At 30.7% G+C, this 24,543-nt stretch overlaps 1 protein-coding gene and 2 long non-coding RNA genes across 13 annotated transcripts in view; 2 read left to right on the top strand and 1 right to left on the bottom strand.

Annotated features, from left to right (window-relative positions):
* The first annotated feature begins 896 nt into the window (after positions 1 to 896).
* Positions 897 to 4,667, top strand: LOC141456465 (uncharacterized). 4 transcript variants are annotated; one of them, XR_012459777.1, is made up of 5 exons: positions 897 to 967; positions 1,161 to 1,282; positions 1,828 to 3,355; positions 3,833 to 3,948; positions 4,356 to 4,667. It is a non-coding gene; the product is annotated as an uncharacterized lncRNA (long non-coding RNA). The 4 variants fall into 4 exon arrangements; XR_012459774.1 differs by having other exon boundaries at positions 914 to 1,282; positions 1,828 to 2,648; positions 3,265 to 3,355; XR_012459776.1 differs by having other exon boundaries at positions 916 to 967; positions 1,154 to 1,282.
* A 1,245-nt stretch (positions 4,668 to 5,912) lies between these two features.
* LOC141456467 (uncharacterized) lies at positions 5,913 to 14,247 on the bottom strand. 6 transcript variants are annotated; one of them, XR_012459784.1, is made up of 5 exons: positions 13,874 to 14,247; positions 13,419 to 13,496; positions 10,441 to 12,564; positions 7,886 to 8,005; positions 5,913 to 7,377 (listed from the first exon to the last, which is right to left on the bottom strand). It is a non-coding gene; the product is annotated as an uncharacterized lncRNA (long non-coding RNA). The 6 variants fall into 6 exon arrangements; XR_012459783.1 differs by lacking the exon at positions 13,419 to 13,496; XR_012459785.1 differs by lacking the exon at positions 10,441 to 12,564.
* A 5,978-nt stretch (positions 14,248 to 20,225) lies between these two features.
* The window catches only part of LOC141456165 (solute carrier family 23 member 1), a 36,191-nt gene continuing 31,873 nt past the window's right edge, over positions 20,226 to 24,543 (top strand). For all 3 annotated transcript variants that reach the window (XM_074131896.1, XM_074131897.1, XM_074131899.1), the window contains exon 1: positions 20,226 to 20,452. The gene's annotated coding sequence lies outside the window, so the exon portion shown is untranslated. The remainder of the gene's footprint in view (positions 20,453 to 24,543) is intronic.

The raw sequence follows: 24,543 nt of genomic DNA on the forward strand, positions 1-24,543 counted from the left end.
AGCCAATTTTGGATGAAGAGTTTCATAAAGAAAGAAAAAAGGCATAATCTTCATTACTTTTACATGAATTTCGTTATTTTGATTGAATATTGGACATATTTAAAATATAAATAAATGAAAAATGTTGTATTGAATAATCTAAAAGATAGGTTGTAGAAAAGATTGGGAAGTCTTCCTTTGGCAAGGGTAAGACAAAATTCATAGTAAAATTTAAATTTCGGTATCGAGCTGAGTGAAGTTTTTACTAAATAGTAAGCGATATTGTCATCCGATAAAAGTTTGACAGCAATGCATTTAAGTACAAAGTCACCTTTGAGCCAATCTATTATCACCTTCAATGTATTTCATATTAGTATAAAGTAATTGCAAAAGATTGAAGTTTTACTGTTGATTGACGGATACAATGGATTAGAATGGCTGAGGAACACCGTTAGATTTGTTGACAACATTTTACTCCACATCTTCAACTTCTTATAAAAATAGTTTTTATAGATTTAATTATTGAAATTTTAGATGCATTACTTGTAAATATTGAAATATCAATACATCTTAAGGAGATTTATTAAAAATTTTCGTCGCTTGTTGTGCCAAAATTATCGTCCCATAATTATTAAAATACTTTCATACGATTGATTGGTTCTATTATACTTGTGAAGAGAGCGAAATTTATAAATATATTACTTTGGTATTTGCTCTATTTAAATCAAAGACTAAATCAGAAATTGAAGTCCTTATTTTTAAATTAAAGAAATTGGGCAACCTTACATTAAAATTAGGAATGGAAAGAAAATTGACGTATTAAGATCATGCCAGTGCTTTCTAGCGACAATTGCTTGAACTAAAAAGAGGTATTCACATAGGAATTAGTTTTAGTGATCACCGCTAGGTAGCATGAAGATAAACTTTAATACTTAAAATAAACATTCAATAACCTCCTGACCAAACAACTGTCCGGTACGGCAATGAGGTAAATAGGTTATTCGGTTTTGTCCAAATATTCTCTTTATCATGTAGCAACAGTAATAATTTGCTTTATTTATTAAATGTTCTTTATCCACGTCAGTATTTTAAAAAGAAGTTTTCCTCTAAAAAAATGTCCATGTTTAAAATTCACCTTTTACCTCATAATTTGATGTTTTCTAATTTATGATAGTTTTAAGTTGATGCTGCTGTAACTAAGTCAGTGAGAACTTTGTATAACTTTGAAGACTGATTGTATTAACTTCATAGAATATTAAAAAACTTGTTTTTGCATCATTACTGCGTTAAGTATTTCTTGCAGGTAAGCAACATTTTTTGTGTATACTTTTCTTTTTAATTACGAGTTCATGTGACTAGAAGTGTATATGAAATTGACATGTTTCCAAGACAGTTTTAGTCTTCATTATTTTGTTTCATAAAAATGTTTCCACGGTCATAAGTAGGTAGATTTCAATAGGATGAAAAAATAAATGCCAGTTTCAGTCGTGATAAATTTTATTATGCCGAGCTTTTGACCTAGGGACTAGGTCATCTTCAGGGCTATGGAACATATTTACAGTGTGTTAACAATAATTATATTACAATGAATATGTAAGTGCAATGATTTACCTAAATTCAAACTATCCAGAACTTAGATTTACGTTTTTATTAAAAAAGTGTATTATTAAAAGTGCATATTTAATGATTCTCTGTCATCTTAGGGCTTTTTAGTGATCAAATTGGTTTACTGAATTGAATTTGAAAGAAAGGGTTAGGTCCTATAAAAAATGATTTAAACTTTCATTTATTCACATTTATTTAATGTTTATGAATATATAATCAGTTATTATACTTTTTTTTTTCTAGGGTCTTAACTCAAGCTAAACTCAGTAAAAAGCAATTGGAAAAAGTGGAAATAGTCTTTTAATTTCACTGAAATGCTGCTGTTTCTGCATTTGATAGTTAATATGAAAGGCAATCCTAGATTATATATATTGAAAATCAAGAAGTAAAAACCATTGGAAAAGTGAAAATCCTCTTCTAATTTCACCCGAACACTCCTGTTTTGAAACTAATAGTCACTATTAAGGCTAATGGTAAAATATAAAATATAGTAGGTACGATCTTTTTTTAAAAGTAAGAGGGAAAACGCTATAGAAAAAGTCTAAATTGTCGTCTAATTTTGCTTTTTTGATAGTTAGTATTAAGACTAATGCTAGATTGTAATTGTAAAGTCTATCATTTTTGAAAAACAAAAAGTAAAAAGCAATTGGAAAAATTGAACTTTTATCCCAATTTCACTGAAATGCTGTGGTTTCTGCATACATCAGTTAATAATAAGGCAATGCTACAGGAATAATGCTGCTCCTGTATTTAATAGTTATTATTAAGGCTAATGCTAAATTGTGCATATTAAGTCGATCAATTTCGAAACACAAGATGTAAATACCATTGACTTTAGGAGAAATTATCCCCTACTAAAGTGGAATACTGCTGATCCACTTTTTCCATTGGTTTTTCTTTCTTGTTTCTCAAAATTGATTGACCTAGCTTACATAGTTTAAAATTAACTGTCAAATACGGAAAAATAAGTATCCCAGTGAAAGGCACTATCTGAGAGAGAATAATGAAGCTAATATTCCACAAAAAATAAGGATACTTTAAGTGCAAAATTGGTTGAAAAACTAGTAAGTTCTTAATCTTACATAAAATTGCATGTGCATGGCTGGGACACCTCCAAGTTCACTGGTTTTCTGTACTCAATATTTCTGTACAATATAAAGTATAAATGATAAATCCCTTTTAGCTTCTGCTTTTTACTTTAAATTTTGCTCCTGTTCCTCTGCAGTCTTTAAGTTTAATTATTTATTATTTCACAAAAAAATTAAGATGTTTAAAACAATTTGATCCCCATAGGTATTTGATAAATTATTAGATTATGCCATTCAAATTTTATATAAAAGAGATAATATGTTCGGTTTGTCTTATGTATGCTCAAGGTAAGTGTGCTAAATTACTTTTGTCCTGGCTTTACATTATGTAATACCAACCTGTAACGTAATATTAATTATGAAGCTTACTCATATTAAATCTCTTTTACAACATTTCATCTTCTATGTGATAAATATATCTTCAAAATTGGTTATTCTGTTGCAATGTTAATTGTTCATATTGAAGTCTTGGGTCCCAATAGTGGACTGTTTTAGAGGCTATGCCTCAACTTCATCTTATATTTCAATATCAAAATTGCATTAAAAAATAAAAGTTGTGTTTTAAAATGTAGTATGATTTTTCTCCATCCAGTTTCTTTGCTCAAGGACTCTTTCTTCCCTTCGCTGCCTATTCTTGATCATGGTCCTTCTTTACATCCAGCAGCACTCCTACATAAGTTGAGGTAATTCACATCTAATTTCTACATTTCGTTCTTGAAACAAATCAGGAAATCTTCGAAGGAACCCTGTTAATTTGTAGAATTCTACTTCAGGTAGTCTTATTATTTATTGCATATAATTTGAGATAATTCGCAACTATTTCTACATTCCATTGAATAAATCAATGAAATCTCCATACTTACCATGTTACTTTATGGAGCTGATCTTCATGTTATATTATCCATTATTCATTACATCTAAAGCATTTTAATATCAATTAAACCTTTATTCCGATAAATTAAATATTTTCCTTTGAATCTGAATAAAAAGTTGTTATTTTGTGCCATAGATGGTTTAAATTAGATTTTCTGAGTTAGTTGCAGAATGGTTTAATTTGTTTTAAACAGAATTAACTAAGATTTTGTTTGTAAAATGCTACCGTACTACAATAAGTGTGTGAATGAAATTCAGATCATTTACTTAGGTTTTAATACTTTCAGCCCTTGGCCGACTCACAGCCCAGTGAAGCTCAGACAGAGGTGATTCCCATCCATGTCTATTCCTGCAACATCCAAATAAGGAAATCTACCTACCACTCTGTGGTGTTATCTTCCAGGTAATCTTATCCATTATTTATTAAAACTTGAGCATTTTTACGTGATTAAACCTTTTTGTTCATATATTCCTGTAGAATCGGAATGAGTATGGTAAAGATTCTGTGTTAAAGAAAGTTTTAATTTGATTAGAAAATTGAAAGGTTCAAGAACAAAAAATGACGAGTGTTTATTTAAAAAATGTTTATTTCACTTAAAAGAGTACAGTAAACTGCTATTTTGAAAATGAATTAAGTTCATATAATTACTAACACTCATTTTTACTTTCTTGCGTTTTCTTTCTAAAAGATTGATCTATTTTTATTTAAACCTACACAAATTAACATTGATTTTCAAGGAAGTTGAGTTAGATTTGTAGGACGATTCAGTAGATGAACAGTCTATCTCATTGTATAATGTTATTTTTCAGAGTTGAAACAGGCGAAACTGGAGTGCTTCCTGCAAAAGAGGTTCATCGAATTAAGCCAAAATGAAAAAGACGTAGGAAAACAACTGCCCAACAGGACCTCTTCCAATTCTATTATTATTCAGTCGATTATTTATAAAAAAAAAAAAATATTTGAAGTTTGAAAATGTAATGTAAATTTTAATTTTATAATGTAAATAATTTTAAGAATCATTACCTAAAAGATGTAATTGAATTTAAAATGTGTTTGTAATGCGAAAGAAAAAAAATGTATAATTGGTAACAAAATAAAGAATTATCTACAAATTATTAAAATGTCATTATTTATTTTCTCTTTTCCTATAGACTTCTTATTTTTATTATATTTGCGAAAAAAGGAAGTTAAAAGAGACTAAAAATGATAAGAGGCAAGTAAAGTAATGTACAGGTACGTATAAAACTGAAAATTCTGTTTACATTAAACAAAAAAATAAAATAAAACAATAGTAGTACGAAAAAATGGCGTCAGAGAGCGTTAAAAAACCGAAAAAGTAAAAAAAGTTGAAAAAATGCGTCAGAGAGACGTAAAAAAACAAAAAAGAAAGATTAGTTCACATATTTGCCACCAGACAGCAGCACCTACTGGACTTGTTTACTATGCAAACAAAATTTAGTTCACTTTTTTGCCACCAGATAGCACTGAAACTGTTTATATACAACTGTCAAAAAAGATGTCTCCTCAGTACGACTGCAGAGTCGTACTCGTGAGGAGGGGGCCATGTCGCTCGTCGTCCCAAAAATATGTAATCTAGTCAAAACACCTCTCTTCACATTAAACAATCTTGATAATGTGTTTATGTGTAATGGTTAGGAAGATGCGTTCACCTCGACGGTCGGAAGGCGAATGTTCGCCCCACCCGGCCCGCCCGCGCCGCGAACTTTCTTATATACCCTCCAGATGGCGTCACATCACCATGACAACGGGCTCCCCCTCTACTTTTAGTTCCACCAGCTGTCACTAGATCGCTCGTGCTGTCTGTTTTACCTCTCGTAGCCTTCCTTGCACACTCTCAAGACTGGCAGCCATTGTTGTAACCTTGCTAACTTCTTACGCACTCTCTAGACTTTGGCAGCCATTGTTGTAACCTTGCTAACTTCTTACGCACTCTCTAGACTTTGGCAGCCATTGTTGTAACCTTGCTATCTTCTTACACACTCTCTAGACTTTGGCAGCCATTGTTGTAACCTTGCTAACTTCTTACACACTCTCTAGACTTTGGCAGCCATTGTTGTAACCTTGCTTAATGCTTCTTACACACTCTCACGACTCTGGCAGCCATTTTTAACCCTTTTTTATATTTTCTTTTAATTTCTAAGCAATTTTTTTATTTTTTTTTTATTTTTCATATTATTGAGAGATTAAAAGGGAAAATAAATACAATATTGTAATAAATAAATCGTTTATCATTTATTTTTTAAATTATTGATACTTTTTTTACAATAAATTTTATAAAATCTTTACAACCTCACATTTAACCACGTTCGTGACTCTTTAGACTAATATAGGACTTCCTTTCACCCATATTTAACCATGCTGGCGACTCACAAGACATATATAGGACCATTTTATACCCACTTTAAACCATATTGGTGACTCACAAGACTTATATAGGACCATCTTACTCATACTTATTACCATATTAGTGACTCACAAGACTTATACAGGACCTTTTTAAACTCACATTTAACCATGTTGATGGCTCTCAAGACTTACACTGGACCTCCTTAAACTCACATTTAACCATGTTGGTGACTCACAAGACTTATACAGGACCTTTTTAAACTCACATTTAACCATGTTGATGGCTCTCAAGACTTACACTGGACCTCCTTAAACTCACATTTAACCATGTTGGTGACTCACAAGACTTATACAGGACCTTTTTAAACTCACATTTAACCATGTTGATGGCTCTCAAGACTTACACTGGACCTCCTTAAACTCACATTTAACCATGTTGGTGACTCACAAGACTTATACAGGACCTCCTTTCACTCACATTTAACCAAGTTGGTGACTAACCGGACTTATAGAGGACCACATTACAATCATGTTTACCTTATTTTTTACCATGTAACTTGTATCCTATTTGTTAATTTTGTCAATATATATTTTAAAAAAATTAAAAATATTTCATCATTAAAGCGAAAACCTCGAAAAATAAATATGTAAACTTAGCAAAGGTTTCACTGTTTGTTTTTTATGTATTTTTAAATTCTAAAGGAACAGGTGTGCTGGAACGTAGAATACTTTTTTTTTGTATAATAGATTGACAAAAGTAAACAAATTAATAAATAGGTTACATGTGAAGCAGTAAAAAAATAAGCTAATAGCGAGTATAAGATAGTCCTGTATAAGTCTAGTAAGACGCAAACAGGGTTAAATATGAGTGTAAGTTGAACCTATATAAGTCTAGTGAGTTTCTAACGTGGTTAAATGTGAGTGTAAGATAAATCTATATATGTTTAGTGAGTCGTCAACATTCTTAACTGTAAGTGTAAATTGTTCTATATAAGCCTAGTGAGTCGTCAACTTGGTTAAATATGAATGTAAAATTGTTCTATACAGGCCTAGTGAGTCGTCAACATGGTTAAATGTGAGTATGAGACACTTCTATATAAGTTTAGTTAGTCAGAATTTGCCACCTGGTAGCAGTGCTGTAACCTTCCTCTATATATAGCACAAATCCTTCCTCTGGCAACAGCTCAAATTCTCGTCAGTACGAGTTGAGTAATGCAGCGGGTAGGTCGCTCTGTCGCTCCAAACATATGTTATCTAGTCTAGTCTAACATTCATCACCTCTCTCCCAAAGAATCATGAGTGAAGGAGATGTTGTCGCTTCGACGGTTCATATCATTTTTAATAGATTCCTAACCAAATTAGTGGGAATATTCACACTGGATTGATGTTTTACTTCTTTTTCACTTGGGCTTCCATTGATGGACAGTTTTGCAGGCAGTGCTCTGGAATCCCCAGTATTTAATCCTGAAAATTAACATTATTGTAATTAAAATGTAATGAATTTCACCTAGCATAAGAAGCTAAAGAAACACATCTGTAACAATTTATATATAAAAAAAGATTAAATAAAGACAAATGTAATTAAACTAAAGAATTTATTTATTTTTTTAAATCTAAATCTTTCATTCAATGATAATGAAATATATTTCTAAAAAAACTCACATTCCTCAGGAAGAAAATTAATTTGATTGAAAAAATAAAATAACACAATCTACTAGTATTATGAAATTATTTTTTTGAAAATTAATTAAAAAATTATAAGCTTGACTAAAAATAGTTCTATGTGATTGGAAAATGATGCAGAATTCACATGCATGTTTGAGGTTGAATTTTTCAATTAAATTACTGCTACCTACAATCAACAAAAAATAAAACTTCTTTCAGATACAAAAAAAAAGAATAATTTGGATGAAAAAAGTTTTGGTTCTTGTTATATCACCCTGAACATAATAAATAATAAGATAACACTTACCTGGATGCGAATAACTTCATCGTGCTGCTGGAAGAACAGAAGGACCCTTAAAAATTCATCTCAGGTAGAAGCTGAGCTTAACGGGGCTGCAAGTAGACGAAAAGCCCATTGATGTTAGCACTGCAACAATATTACATTGAACATACGAATTTCAATACGAAATTTATTGTAATTCAAATAATTTAAATGTGTACTGAGTTTTATCTAGTATTAAGAAGCCCATGAAAAACATCTATAACAATTTATGTATATTATAAAAATTATATAAACACTATGATTAATCTAAAGAATTGTTTTTTTTTTAAAAAAAAAAACCTTTAAAAACCTAAATCTTATATCTGTTTGTCACTAATTTAGTCGTGAATCGCGATTACGTTTTACCAAACTTTAAACTTGACTACAATACTGACAATTTTTTTATTATAGAAATAAAATTTGCAAATGACAGCTTAAAATATTAAAAAACATTACTCTCTGAAAACAGATAGGTAGAAATGAAGCGGTGAAAATAGGTAGAAATTTGACACTAAGGGTACGCTACACCGAATAAGTTGCCCCATTAACTAAAGTATCTCACATACGTAAAAAATATTTAATGAACTTTAAGCGGAAATATAACTAAAAAGAATTTACTCGGTGTAACCTACAAGATCGATTAAAAGCGTTCACAATCTAAAAAACTTGAGCATTCACGAATGTCACAACATACGTATTGAAATTTTCTTTAAATACAAAACTTTCCCTTAAACATAATAATGAAGTAATTTTTCAATATTACACATGTTAAGTATTATAAGTGTTTTAAGGGCTTCCTCAAAACAAAACTAAAAAATCGGGAAAAAAGGATAGATGGAGGATAAAAGATTTTGAGGTTATTATGAATGGTAAGATCGATGCGAACCGAAGAGCATTTACTATTATCCTAAAGATATTTGATTAGGGAGACTGGATTCACTGACGATTGGAAATATTTCAATACATGCTCTAGATTCTAGATCATAATAACAATAAAAGTATGTTGTTTACAATTTCATGTATAGGTCTAACTCTTTCTACTAGCGAATTAAGCTTATCGTACTCATCTACCTCGTCTTAGAATCTTGACTTGTGGTTTTCGTCACTTCACTTAGATATTGAACTAACACTTCTCGAACCTTACTTTTTATAGCTTCGTAAAGGCTTAAGAATTTACTAATCTGATGAGGATCAGGTTACGTCCGCAGTACGTATTTGTAATTTTGTCCGTAGTAGGATGTAGTTTTATTTTACTTCTTATCGGTTGAGGTGTTTCAGCCATCACAATGGTAGAATAACCAGATTAGGTAAGAATTTCGGCTACACTTACGCTCTCATGTCGCACTACACTTACTAACTGAGCTGACTAAGTAAGGGAGGTTACGTGGTGTTATCCAAAATATTAACCAATTTGCAAACATTTGTAAAAATTATGTATTAAAATAATTTAAATATAGTACATGTTGAAAGAAATTTTTTTGTTTTTTAATTCTGTGCGAGTAATATTTTATAACTGAAAAGTTGGAAATGTATTTTATACGAGGGAGGCGCGAGAATTTAAGTTTAAAACACGGGCATTGTTGCATTTTCACTGTTGAATAATTATTGTTAAGTAAAATATGAATGAATATGCGATTCTAATCATTTAAAAAATGCGTAAATTAGTAAAATATTTAAAGGAAAACGTTTAATCAGCGTAGAACATGCAATATGCTGGTATATTCAAGCTTTGTGAATGACTTTATGTTTGCATATTTTTAATACTTACACTTCTATCCGTAGCAGAAACACAGATTAATATATGTAATAAACACAGAAACACAGGTTAACTATGTATAAAACAGAAACTTTATGAAATTGGTTTATAAAGTATATAATTGAATTAATAGAGAATGAACGATTCTACATTAAAATAATTAATACATTATAAGACAAACAAGTGGCCCACATTGGATTTCTCCAAAGGGCTTTCTTAGTCTTATACTACATTTTATTTATTCGGTTGACCTAGAAATTTGTTTGATAAGTAATCTGCAATATGTCTACGATGTTCTCCTTCATACTTACATACCAGTAACTAAGACAGAGGAGTATTGTTCATCCACACCGAGTAGCCTACATTCCAAATTACCATTCCAAAATTAATAGAAAATTGAGAAAATCTCCTCTAGTTTTGTGCAAAAGAATAAGAGTTCTACTTTAGCGTATTAATCACTGCGACAGAGGTGGAATGTAAATACAGGGTAGCCCAAATTCGAAGTTACGATTGGAGAAATTATGAAAAAATGTTTTTCTTCATTATTTTGCTACCTTTCTCATTCTATTGTTCAAGACTAGAAGAGAATTTCTTATTTATCCCTCCATTTTTCCGACGTAACTTCAAACTTTGGGCTACCCTGAGTATACATTCCATGTCTGGCATAGTTATTAATTCACTGGAACAGAAATCTTAATACTCCTGAAGAGGATCAGGTTACGTCCTCAGAATATAATCATATTTGTAATTTTCAACCATCTCGGAGATAGAATGTAAGTCTTACCAGATTAGGGTAAGGATTTCGACTTGATTGCTCTCCCTGGTCCGCAATACACTTACTAACTGAGCAGACTGAGTAGGGAGGTTACGTGGTGTTATTCAAAATATTAACGAATTGTCAAACATATGTAAAAATTATGAATTAAAATAATTGAAATTTAGTACCTACATGTTTAAAGAAATTTTTTTTTTTTAATTTTGAGCGAGTAATATTTTAGAACTGAAAAGTTAGAAATGTATTTTATGGTGGAAGGGGAAACGAAATTTAAAATATGGCATTTTCACTGAGAAATAATTATTGTTAAATAAAATAGGGATAAATATGTTAGCCAAAAAATGCGAAATGAGTAATATCTTCAATTTTTCTCCTAACTACACTGGAACGCTCCGGTTTCTGTATTTGATAGTAATTATTAAGACCAGGGATATATTGTGTAAGCTAGATCGACCTATTTTAAAAACCTGAAGTAGAAATAATTAGAAAAGGTACATTACTCATAATTTCACTAGAATACTCATGTTTCTGTATAAAGCAGTTAATACTAAGGGCAATGCTAGATTGTATACGCTAGGTCAATATATTTCGAGAAACAAAAAAAAAATCATTTCATCTAACTTTACAGGAATGATGCTGCTCCTGGATTTAATAGTTAACACTAAAGCCAATGCTAGATTGTACTAATTGGGTCGATCTATTTTGAAAAACAAGAAGTAAAAACATTTGGGAAATTCCAAATTTCACTAGAATACTTAAGTTTCGGTATTTGAAAATTAATTTTAAGACCAAGGGTAGATTATGTAAGCTAGATCAATCTACTTTTGGAATCAAGAAAGAAAAACCATTGGAAAACATGGATCAGCAGTCTTTCTGGGGACAATTTCTTCTATATCCAATACAATCAAAGATTGCCTTTAATATTAACTATCAAATGCAGAAACAGCAGCATTACAGTGAAATTAAAAGACTATTTCCACTTTTTCCAATGGTTTTTACCTCTTGTATTTCAAAACACAACAATCCAAAATTTACCAACTTTAATTGACCTTATTATTAACAATCAAATACGGGCACAGCAGTATTCAGGGAAATTAAGCAAGTACTTCAACGTTGTCCAATGGTTTTTACGCTTTCTTGTTAAAAAAAGATCGAACCTATATTTACATTCATAAATCTGATTTAATATTAACTATCAAAAACGAATCAGGAGTTTTCGAGTGAAATTAGAAGACGATTTCTACTTTTTCCAATGGTTTTTACTTCATAATTTTAAAAAAAGTTGGAACCTACATGAAAGTTCTTACGTCTGTCTTAATATTAACTATCAAATACAAAACAGGAGTGTTCGAGTGAAATTAGAAGACGATTTCTACTTTTTTCAATGGTTTTTACTTCATAATTTTAAAAAAAGTTGGAACCTACATGAAAGTTCTTACGTCTGTCTTAATATTAACTATCAAATACAAAACAGGAGTGTTCGAGTGAAATTAGAAGACGATTTCTACTTTTTTCAATGGTTTTTACTTCATAATTTTAAAAAAAGTTGGAACCTACATGAAAGTTCTTACGTCTGTCTTAATATTAACTATCAAATACAAAACAGGAGTGTTCGAGTGAAATTAGAAGACGATTTCCACTTTGGCCAGTGATTTTTATGTCTTCTTGTTAAAAAAAGATCGAACCTACATTTACATTCATACATCTGCTTTAATATTAACTATCAAATACGAAACAGGAGTTTTCGAGTGAAATTAGATGACGATTTCCAATTTTTCCAATGGCTTTTACTTCTTGTTTTACAAAATGGAACAAGCTAATTTGCACAATCTTGCAATGGCTTATCAAACACGGAAACAGCTGGATTCATGTGAAATAAAGAAATAAATTCAACTTTTTCTAATGGATTATACTTTATATTTTTCAAAATAGATCGATCCTTCATTTATAATTTAGCATTGACTATATTATTAACTATCAAATACGAAATCGCTGCATTTCAGTGAAATTAGGAGACCATTTCCACTTTTTCCAATAGTTTTTACTTCTTGATTAAGAAAAGAGATCGTCCCATTAAGTATAATGAACCATTGGACTTTATATTAACTATAAAATGCAGAAACATCAGCATTCCTGTGAAATTAGGAGAAAATTTCCATGGTTATTTCTTAATACTTAAAAAAAAGTACCTACATCTACAGTCTTACATCGACCAATCTTAATATTAACTATCAAATACAAAATATATTACATACATACATCTGAGTGAAATTGGGATAAAAGTTCAATTTTTCCAAGTTCTGTGATTGGAGAATATAACAGAATTTCAATCAAATTAAAACCTTTCAAAAAAATTAAAACTTTTTTTCAGCTACGAAGATAAAATTTATATGAAAAAAGTTTTAGTTTATGTAGCAATACTCTAAACGTAGTAAATAATAAATAAGAATACTTGAAGAACAATTTCACAATTAGAGAATCTAGTTTAGTTTATTATCAAAAAAGAATGGATGCGAATTACTTCATAAAAACGGTCGTACTTGCTAGAAGTACAGAAGGATCCTTCAAAATAATGAAATAGGTTATAATAGCAGAAGACAACAAGCCCCATCTGCCTATTTGAGATACTTGACTTAATTGATGCAAAAAGTTCAGTTTTGAAGAAGTAAAAAGACCAATCAAATTATATAATTAAATATTCTGAATGTGCAATCTGTATAACACTAATGTTTATAATTCAGTAAACCAATTTGATCACTAAAAAGCTCTAAGATGATAGAGAATCATGAAAAGTGTAAGCAGAAGCACTTTTTTTTAATAAAATGTAAATCTAAGTTCATGTACCTTCTTGATAGTTTGAATTAAGGCAAATCATTGCACTTTCTAGGTATCTAATCTATTACTGTACAATTTATTATTTATCTTTAGATAATACGACATATCTTAACTGAGAAACAACATGCTGTAAGCTGAAAACATGTACTTACTGTTGCTGTAGGAGTTAAAATGTTACACAGCATAAAATGTCCATCAATGTTATCAACCCAGCCATTTGTTTGATTAAACTAGTTCAGAAATACTATTAGAATGTCGAAAGAACATTACTCTCCCCTTTAAATGAGAGAAATGTGAATATTTACAAGGAAGTTCATACTTCCCAAATAAATAATCGTAATTAGCAATTTACTTTTAAAGTAATAAAGACGACAGGAATAAAGTATTAACATGTTACGAATTAAATCTCCCTACTTATGACCGTTGAAACATTTTTATGAAACAAAATAATGAAGACTAAAATCAACTTTTTAGTTGAACTTGTACTTGCGTACACATAAAATACATCTACTATCAACTGTCTTAGAAACATGTCAATTTCATAAACACTTCTAATCACATCAACTATAAATTAAAAATAAAGGTATACACAAAAAATGTTGCTAACCTGCTAGAAGTCCTTAACGCAGTAATGAAGCAAAAACTAGTTTATAATATCCTAGGAAGTTATCGCTTAATGCAAATAGATAATACAATCAGTTTTCTAAGATATGTAAAGTTCTCACAGACTTAGTTACAGCAGCATCAACTTAATACTATCAATCATAAAAAAGAAACATCAAATTGAAAGGTAATCAGTGAATTGTAAACATGGACACTTTTTAGAGGAAAACGTCTTTTTAAAATACTGACGATATAAAATGTTTATCAACGTGGGTGAAGAACATTTAATAAATAAAGCAAATTTATTACTGTTACGACATGATAAAGTGAATATTTGGAATAAACTGCATAACCTTTTTACCCCACTGCGTTACTGGGCAGTTGTTTAAGGAGGTTATTTAATGTTTATTTTAATAGTGTCAAAGTACATGTTCCTGCTACCTAGCGGTGATCACTGGAACTAGTTTCTAAGTAATTACTAGTTTAAGCTATTGCCGCTAGATAGCACTAACATGATCTTAATACGTCAATTTTTTTCCATTCCTATTTTAATTTAAGAGCAGAACGTACAGAATTTGTAATAAGGTTGCCCAATTTCTTTAAGTTAAATATAAGGACTTCAATTTCAGATTTATTCTTTGATTTAAATAGAGCAAATACCAAAATAATATACTTATATATAAATTCTACTCACTTCACAAGCTATGTATAATAGAACCAACCAATCTTATGAAACTATTTTTATAATTATGGTACAACAAGAGAGAAAAATTCTTAATACATATCCGTAGGATGTATTGATATTTCACTATTTACAAGTAATGTAACTAAAATTTCCATAAGTAAATAAATAAAAACTATTTTAAAAGAAGTTGAAGATGTGGAGTAAAAAGTTGTCTACAAATCAAACGTTGTTTCTCAACCATGCTAATCCATTGTATCCGACAATCAACAGTAAGACTTCAATCTTCTGCAATTACTTTATACTAATATGAAATACATTGAAGGTGATAATAGATTTGCTCAAAGGTGACTTCGTATACTTAAATGCACTGCGGCCAAACTTTTATCAGATGACAATATCACTTACTACTTACTGAAAACTTCACTCAGCTCGATACCGAAAATTTAAGTTTTACTATTAATTTCGTCTTACCATTACCACAGAAAGACTTTGCAATTCTTTCTAGGACAAAGGGTCTCAACCTATCTTTTAGATTATACAATATACTGTTTTACATTTATTTATATTTTAAATATGTCCAATAACGAAATTCATGTAAAAGTAAAGAAGATTATGCCTTTTTCCTTTCTTTATGAAACTCTACATCAAAATTGGTCGAACTAATGAGTGTAATAAATGCTTGGCTTAAAATTACAATGATAGCAAACGAGCACAAGGAAATTCATGTAATAGTACCGAGGATCTAATGAGTATAATAAACGTTTGGCATAAAATTACAATGTTAGCAAACGAGTACAAGGAAATTCATGTAATAGTACTTAGGATTTAGCATTTTTACATTTTTTCTGAAACTCTACATACAAAACTAGCCAACCTAATGAGTATAATATACTCTTGGCATAAAATTACAATGTTAGCAAACGAGTACAAAGAAATTCATGTAATAGTACTGAGGATTTAGCATTTTTACATTTTTTCTGAAACTCTACATACAGAACTAGCCGACCTAATGAGTATAATATACTCGGCATTAAATTACAATGTTAGCAAACGAGTACAAAGAAATTCAATTAATAGTACTGAGGATTTAGCATTTTTCCATTTTTTCTGAAACTCTACATACAAAACTAGCCGACCTAATGAGTATAATATACTCTTGGCACAAAATTACAATGTTAGCAAACGAGTACAAAGAAATTAATGTAATAGTACTAAGGATTTAGCATTTTTCCATTTTTTCTGAAACTCTACATACAAAACTAGCCAACCTAATAGGTATAATATACTCTTGGCATAAAATTACAATGTTAGCAAACGAGTACAAAGAAATTCAATTAATAGTACTGAGGATTTAGCATATTTCCATTTTTTCTGAAACTCTACGTACAAAACTAGCCGACCTAATGAGTATAATACACTCTTGGCATAAAATTACAATGTTAGCAAACGAGTACAAAGAAATTAATGTAATAGTACTGAGGATTTAGCATTTTTCCATTTTTTCTGAAACTCTACATACAAAACTAGCCAACCTAATGGGTATAATATACTCTTGGCATAAAATTACAATGTTAGCAAACGAGTACAAAGAAATTCATGTAATAGTACTGAGGATTTAGCATTTTTACATTTTTTCTGAAACTCTACATACAGAACTAGCCAACCTAATGAGTATAATATACTCTTGGCATAAAATTACAATGTTAGCAAACGAGTACAAAGAAATTCAATTAATAGTACTGAGGATTTAGCATTTTTCCATTTTTTCTGAAACTCTACCTACAAAACTAGCCGACCTAATGAGTATAATACACTCTTGGCATAAAATTACAATGTTAGCAAACGAGTACAAAGAAATTAATGTAATAGTACTGAGGATTTAGCATTTTTCCATTTTTTCTGAGACTCTACATACAAAACTAGCCAACCTAATGGGTATAATATACTCTTGGCATAAAATTACAATGTTAGCAAACGAGTACAAAGAAATTTATGTAATAGTACTGAGGATTTAGCATTTTTCCATTTTTTCTGAAACTCTACATACAGAACTAGCCAACCTAATGAGTATAATATACTCTTGGCATAAAATTACAATGTTAGCAAACGAGTACAAAGAAATTAATGTAATGGTACTAAGGATTTAGCATTTTTCCATTTTTTCTGAAACTCTACATACAAAACTAGCCAACCTAATAGGTATAATATACTCTTGGCATAAAATTACAATGTTAGCAAACGAGTACAAAGAAATTCAATTAATAGTACTGAGGATTTAGCATTTTTACATTTTTTCTGAAACTCTACGTACAAAACTAGCCGACCTAATGAGTATAATACACTCTTGGCATAAAATTACAATGTTAGCAAACGAGTACAAAGAAATTAATGTAATAGTACTGAGGATTTAGCATTTTTCCATTTTTTCTGAAACTCTACATACAAAACTAGCCAACCTAATGGGTATAATATACTCTTGGCATAAAATTACAATGTTAGCAAACGAGTACAAAGAAATTCATGTAATAGTACTGAGGATTTAGCATTTTTACATTTTTTCTGAAACTCTACATACAGAACTAGCCAACCTAATGAGTATAATATACTCGGCATAAAATTACAATGTTAGCAAACGAGTACAAGGAAATTCATGTAATAGTACTTAGGATTTAAAATTTTTACATTTTTTCTGAAACTCTACATACAGAACTAGCCAACCTAATGAGTATAATATACTCGGCATAAAATTACAATGTTAGCAAACGAGTACAAAGAAATTCAATTAATAGTACTGAGGATTTAGCATTTTTCCATTTTTTCTGAAACTCCACATACAAAACTAGCCAACCTAATGAGTATAATATACTCTTGGCATAAAATTACAATGTTAGCAAACGAGTACAAAGAAATTTATGTAATAGTACTGAGGATTTAGCATTTTTACATTTTTTCTGAAACTCTACATACAGAACTAGCCGACCTAATGAGTATAATATACTCGGCATTAAATTACAATGTTAGCAAACGAGTACAAAGAAATTCAATTAATAGTACTGAGGATTTAGCATTTTTCCATTTTTTCTGAAACTCTACGTACAAAACTAGCCGACCTAATGAGTATAATACACTCTTGGCATAAAATTACAATGTTAGCAAACGAGTACAATGAAATTTATGTAATAGTACTGAGGATTTAGCATTTCTACATTTTTCCTGAAACTCTACATACTAAACTAGCCGACCTTGTGAGTATAATATACGCTTGGCATAAAATTGCTAATCTAAAATCATAGCTTAACTTTACGAAATTTCAACACGTGATAATTGGTAATAAAAAAACCTAATGATGGTAGAATTTGAGGGTATCAATACTGATGAGATTCAGAAGGAATAAATGCCCCAATAATTAACAAAGTCTCTGCCTGGTGAGTTACAATAAATTCTATAGATGCTAATGATAAATATAGAGGGTCAGAGCGGAGTTCACAAGTCTGCTTCCCAAAATATTCCGCACTAATGAAGAGTAGCAGGGAGTATTAATCAATTGAGATTATTATCGACTGGGTCTGTGACTGAAGGAACCTATTGTTTTTAGAAAGTCCATGTGATTTATTTTATGGAGTATCAATTTACTCAAATCAATTGCGAGAATATACAAACTACAATAAATCCAATCAACATATTCGCAAAAAAAAAAAAAAAATAGGAAAAAACAACAACTATAAGATTTTGTAACAACGAAAGAACCAATTTCAACAAACACCAAATTGTCTAGAACAATTTCTTTTCTCCATTTTCCATTAAGCCATTTACTATTACATTCGAAATATTTATAGGACTATTAAAATTCCACTCCTTCATCCATATCCACTTTGCCCATCCATAACGTCATCCTAGCCTCATTAAAACTAAGTGTTTTTATTACTTGAACGAGAATGTTAATTAAAAAAATATATTTTTCTTTATTTTCCTATACGTAAAATATTTTATTAAAAAAGCAGACTCGTTTCTCTATTATCCATCTCAAGCGTGATGTTGGCCACATCACTGTGTGTCAGGATTTGGCTCACTTCTAAAGCTTCTTTTTTACTTAATTCGTAATTATCTTTTTGGCTTCCATATCATAGCTGCTTTGCCCTTGGTTATACAATTTAATGTCATACAGCTGCTTAATATCAAGAGGATTAGGGAGAAAAATAGTAAGAGATATCTATTTTTTTTTTTTTTCTTTTAATGCAATATACAAACTTACAAATCTCTTAAAACTAACTTAACTAAACGAAGTTGGTTCTCCTCATCACAGCTTGGAATTAGCGTTACTTAAAACTAACTTATAATAAGTAGCATTTCAATTTTTTGGTTTTCACTTCAAAGCTTGGTTCCACATCTTCATTATCATTGACGTTCTTCCTTGATCTTAATTATTATCTTAACTATACTTAATACTAATTGTTTGGAACATGAATAGTTTAATTTGTTAGGTAAACTATAAAGTTATTTCAGTGAAACGTCACTAAATAAACTACACATAAACTAACGAAAGGCCTTCTTTAACTCTGTCGGGTCACAAAGTTTATTCTGCCTAGAAGTATCGCTATGTATATATTTTTCTGTTTATCATTTTTACTTGTTTTTAAATGAACTATTATTGATTTAAAAAGAACCGTGATTCCTAGATTAGTACAGAAATAGCTGGCAATACAATTTTCGCTAGTTAATTTAAGTTTCGATGTTAAAAGGTAAACGGCAAATTTAAGTCAAAAGAAAACATCAATACTGAAAAAAGTCGAAAAAAATTAAACCCGCTTGCTGTAGAAATAACGACGAGATCTTATTAGTTTTATTTCAAGTTCGAACTGGAGCAGTTGAGGTATATTTTTTTTAGCAATTTTTCATATATAACTCGAAACTTTCGCGATACTGCACCAGATAACACTTTTATATTCTACAACCCTTTTAAAACTGTCACAATTTTTAGTCTGTAGTCACTTCGCTTATCGTTAATGAACATCTTTGTATTTATAAAGTTTAATTAAATTTGGAAAAATGATTAATTGAAGCTACATTTGAGCTTTGAAACGTGTACTGTCTCTGATAGCCTACTTCCGGGAGTAGTTGCCCAGGGAGCACCTCGAGGAGGTAGAAATCAGTTTTCGCTCCCCAAAAATTATCTACCGATCGTCGGAATAACAATAAGATATAGGGATATCTTTTCTTATTAATGCAATGTACAAATTTAAAATCTAGAAATTGTTTTAAAAAATTGAGAAGTTTTAAGATTACAGTATCGAAGTGTAATGGAAGAACCTTGACAGTTATTATAGTAAGAGAAAATCATGTGATAGTTCTCTTTAATTTTTTTCTGTTTATGATTTAGTGATTTAAATTTAGTCACTGAATCATACTCAAGTGAATCTAGTAAATATGTTATCTTGATTCGTTCATAGGAACAGTATAAAGAAATAAGAAATTATTTTAAACATTATTATAACTACTTCTCAGAAGGTTTTATAAAAATGATTTTATATTTAAAATTTAAAAATATTTTCAATTGATTATAACATATTTCATATTGTTAAATATTAAATATATAATTGCTACACTTTCTTTGTGAAAAGTGGGGACACATGATTCTAGAATTTTCCCGCCATTTGTAGTGTACATTTCTTTTGGTGTATTGAGGTTGTAGGTAATTAAGAACAAAAGTGGAATACTTTAGTTCTTTAAATGGTGATTGGTTTTTTATGCAATATATCTATTTAATATCAATAGAAATGCAGTCAAGAGGTGTACAAGACTGCAGGCTGTTTCATTTGGAAAACGTTGTGAAATATGAGTACTCTGTTTCCCAGTTTAATCACCTATCAATCTACATTTTCATTTTACGACTTTAGGAAAGTAAGTAATAGATTTTTTTAAAAACATTAAGAATTGTAAGGCAAATGAATTTTTTAATAAAAATTTGCATTAAAATGAGCATACATATGTTACTGCATATTGTTCGTGTTGTTAGGCTAGGGTACCCGCAGGGACGCCAAGGTCCCCAAAGAAGTCGCTAGTCCACTTCCTCCTTACGGGAGGTTTTATCGTTAATGAATAAGTTTCTATTTATAAAGTTTAATTAAATTTGGAAAAATTTAAATTGAAGCTACATTTGAGCTTTAAAAAGTTTACTGTCTCTGTTAGCCTACTCCCGGGAGTAGTTGCCCGGGGAGCACCTCGAGGAGGTAGAGATCAGTTTTCGCTCCCCAAAGAACGCCTTTCTACTCACATCCGCATTCTAGTTGGTCTTTTAAGCAGGCATAGGGTTATATAGAACTCCATACAATGGAGCTTGTAAAAATGGATTGGAAGAAAATTGGAGGAAAAGGGAATAGGGTAATAAAATCGTTTAGTGATTAAGGGATATACAGGGAAATCTGTCTGCATAGACCAGTGACTAGAATGGCGTAAACCTAGATTTCTAGGTCATGTATAGGATGAAGCAATTAGGGAAATAGGGGATAATCAGAAAGACGTTCGGAAAGAAAAGGGTTTTTGGAGTGGTGGGTAATTGGCATTATAAAAAGATACAGACTTGAAAAAAAACAAGTCTGCAAAACCAACAAAGAAAACGAAATTCTAGAAACAACAAGAAGACGATTAACAACTGAAACCTCAGCCTGAAATTAAACAAATCAACCAAGAAACAACAAATTAAAAATAAGTGAAAGGTGTAATGTGTAAAATCGGAGCCTGTGTTTTTTTGTCACGAAGTATTGTGCAGAATGTGTATCCGAAATAAATCTAATACAATGATTGATTAGTCTGTATAATTGATTCACAGTTAGTCATAAAAAAAAACCGTAGAAAAACATTTATAGTGGCCACTAAAATGTTTTAAATAATTATAATTCCAAATATTCATTTAGGTGATTAGTGAACATGCAATTAGTGAAATGATTTAATTTGTTTCATGCATTATTATCATGCTATTAGTTACACCATATTAATTGAATATAAAAATGAAAAATAAGTGGAATTATAATTATTATTGAAACGCAAGATTATAATAGAAATTTGTTAAAGTAACTGAATCAATTATTATTAATAAAAGAACTCCTAAAGATTTGCGACTGACTGCAAAGCTATTAATGTAGAAACAATAAGACTGCTTTGAGAATGCTATCAATAATAACTAGAAAAAGACGAATTTGAAATGAAACCATCTCGACAAGTTTCTCAGTAACGATATGGCAGGGGCATACTGCCTAACTTACCACTAAGCTTAACTTAACTTATAAACTAGGTAATTTAGCCATCCACTGAATTTCCTTTGATATAGTTTCTTCTGATATGGCAGGGGCATTCTGCCCAACTTACAACTAAGCTTAACCTAACTTATCAACTAGGTAATTTAGCCATCCATTGAAATTCGTTTGATATAGTATCTTCTGATATGGCAGGAACATATTGCCCAACTTACAACTAAGCTTAACTTAACTTAACTTATAAACTAGATACTTTAGCCATCCATTGAACTTCCTTTGATTTGATTTCTTCTGATATGGCAGGGACCTATTGCCCAACATACAACTAAGCTTAACCTAACATATAAACTAAGTAATTTAAGTCATCCATTGTGATTGCTTTGATATGGTTTCTTCTGATATGACAGGGGCATATTGCCCAACATACAGCTAAGCTTAACCTAACATATAAACTAAGTAATTTAAGTCATCCATTGTGATTGCTTTGATATGGTTTCTTCTGATATGGCAGGGACCTATTGACCAACTTAAAACTAAGCTTAACCTAACATATAAACTAAGTAATTAAAGTCATCCATTGTGATTGCTTTGATATGGTTTCTTCTGATATGGCAGGGGCATATTGCCCAACATACAGCTAAGCTTAACCTAACATATAAACTAAGTAATTTAAGTCATCCATTGTGATTGCTTTGATATGGTTTCTTCTGATATGGCAGGGACCTATTGACCAACTTAAAACTAAGCTTAACCTAACATATAAACTAAGTAATTAAAGTCATCCATTGTGATTGCTTTGATATGGTTTCTTCTGATATGGCAGGGGCATATTGCCCAACATACAGCTAAGCTTAACCTAACATATAAACTAAGTAATTTAAGTCATCCATTGTGATTGCTTTGATATGGTTTCTTCTGATATGGCAGGGGCATATTGCCAAACTTACAACTAAGTTAGCTTAACTTAACTTATAAACTAGATACTATAGCCATCCATTGAAATTCCTTTGAAATATCTTCTTCAGATCTAGCAGGGGCATACTGCCCAACTTACAACTAAGCTTAACTTAACTTATAAACTAGATACTTTAGCCATCCATTGAAATTCCTTTGATATGGTTTCTTCTGATTTGGCAGGGGCATACTGCCCAACTTACAACTAAGCTTAACCTGTCTTATCAACTAGGTAATTTAGCCATCCATTGAGATTCCTTTGACTTGGTTTCTTCTGATATGGCAGGGACCTATTGCCCAACTTACAACTAAGCTTAACCTAAAATATAAACTAAGTAATTTAAGTCATCCATTGTGATTGCTTTGATATGGTTTCTTCTGATATGACAGGGGCATATTGCCCAACATACAGCTAAGCTTAACCTAACATATAAACTAAGTAATTTAAGTCATCCATTGTGATTGCTTTGATATGGTTTCTTCTGATATGGCAGGGACCTATTGACCAACTTAAAACTAAGCTTAACCTAACATATAAACTAAGTAATTAAAGTCATCCATTGTGATTGCTTTGATATGGTTTCTTCTGATATGGCAGGGGCATATTGCCCAACATACAGCTAAGCTTAACCTAACATATAAACTAAGTAATTTAAGTCATCCATTGTGATTGCTTTGATATGGTTTCTTCTGATATGGCAGGGGCATATTGCCAAACTTACAACTAAGTTAGCTTAACTTAACTTATAAACTAGATACTATAGCCATCCATTGAAATTCCTTTGAAATATCTTCTTCAGATCTAGCAGGGGCATACTGCCCAACTTACAACTAAGCTTAACTTAACTTATAAACTAGATACTTTAGCCATCCATTGAAATTCCTTTGATATGGTTTCTTCTGATTTGGCAGGGGCATACTGCCCAACTTACAACTAAGCTTAACCTATCTTATCAACTAGGTAATTTAGCCATCCATTGAGATTCCTTTGACTTGGTTTCTTCTGATATGGCAGGGACCTATTGCCCAACTTACAACTAAGCTTAACCTAAAATATAAACTAAGTAATTTAAGTCATCCATTGTGATTGCTTTGATATGGTTTCTTCTGATAAGGCAGGGGCATATTGCCAAACTTACAACTAAGCTTAACCTAACATATAAACTAAGTAATTTAAGTCATCCATTGTGATTGCTTTGATATGGTCTCTTCTGATATGGCAGGGGCATATTGCCAAACATACAACTAAGCTTAACTTAACTTAACTTATAAACTAGATACTTTAGCCATCCATTGAAATTCCTTTGAAATGTCTTCTTCTGATATGGCAGGGGCATACTGCCCAACTTACAACTAAGCTTAACCTAACTTATCAACTAGGTAATTTAGCCATCCATTGAAATTCCTTTGATATAGTTTCTTCTGATATGGCATGGACCTATTTCCCAACTTACAACTAAGCTTAACCTAACATATAAACTAAGTAATTTAAGTCATCCATTGTGATTGCTTGGATATGGTTTCTTCTGATATGGCAGGGGCATATTGCCAAACTTACAACTAAGCTAGCTTAACTTAAGTTATAAACTAGATACTATAGCCATCCATTGAAATTCCTTTGATATGGTTTCTTCTGATATGGCAGGGGCATACTGCCCAACTTACAACTAAGCTTAACTTAACTTATAAACTAGATACTTTAGTCATCCATTGAAATTCCTTTGATTTGATTTCATCTGATATGGCAGGGACCTATTGCCCAACTTACAACTAAGCTTAACTTAA

The sequence above is a fragment of the Rhodnius prolixus genome, unplaced genomic scaffold (assembly GCF_049639745.1).
Source record: "Rhodnius prolixus isolate KJV_2025 unplaced genomic scaffold, Rpr scaffold_4, whole genome shotgun sequence".
Taxonomy (NCBI): Eukaryota; Metazoa; Arthropoda; class Insecta; order Hemiptera; family Reduviidae; genus Rhodnius; species Rhodnius prolixus.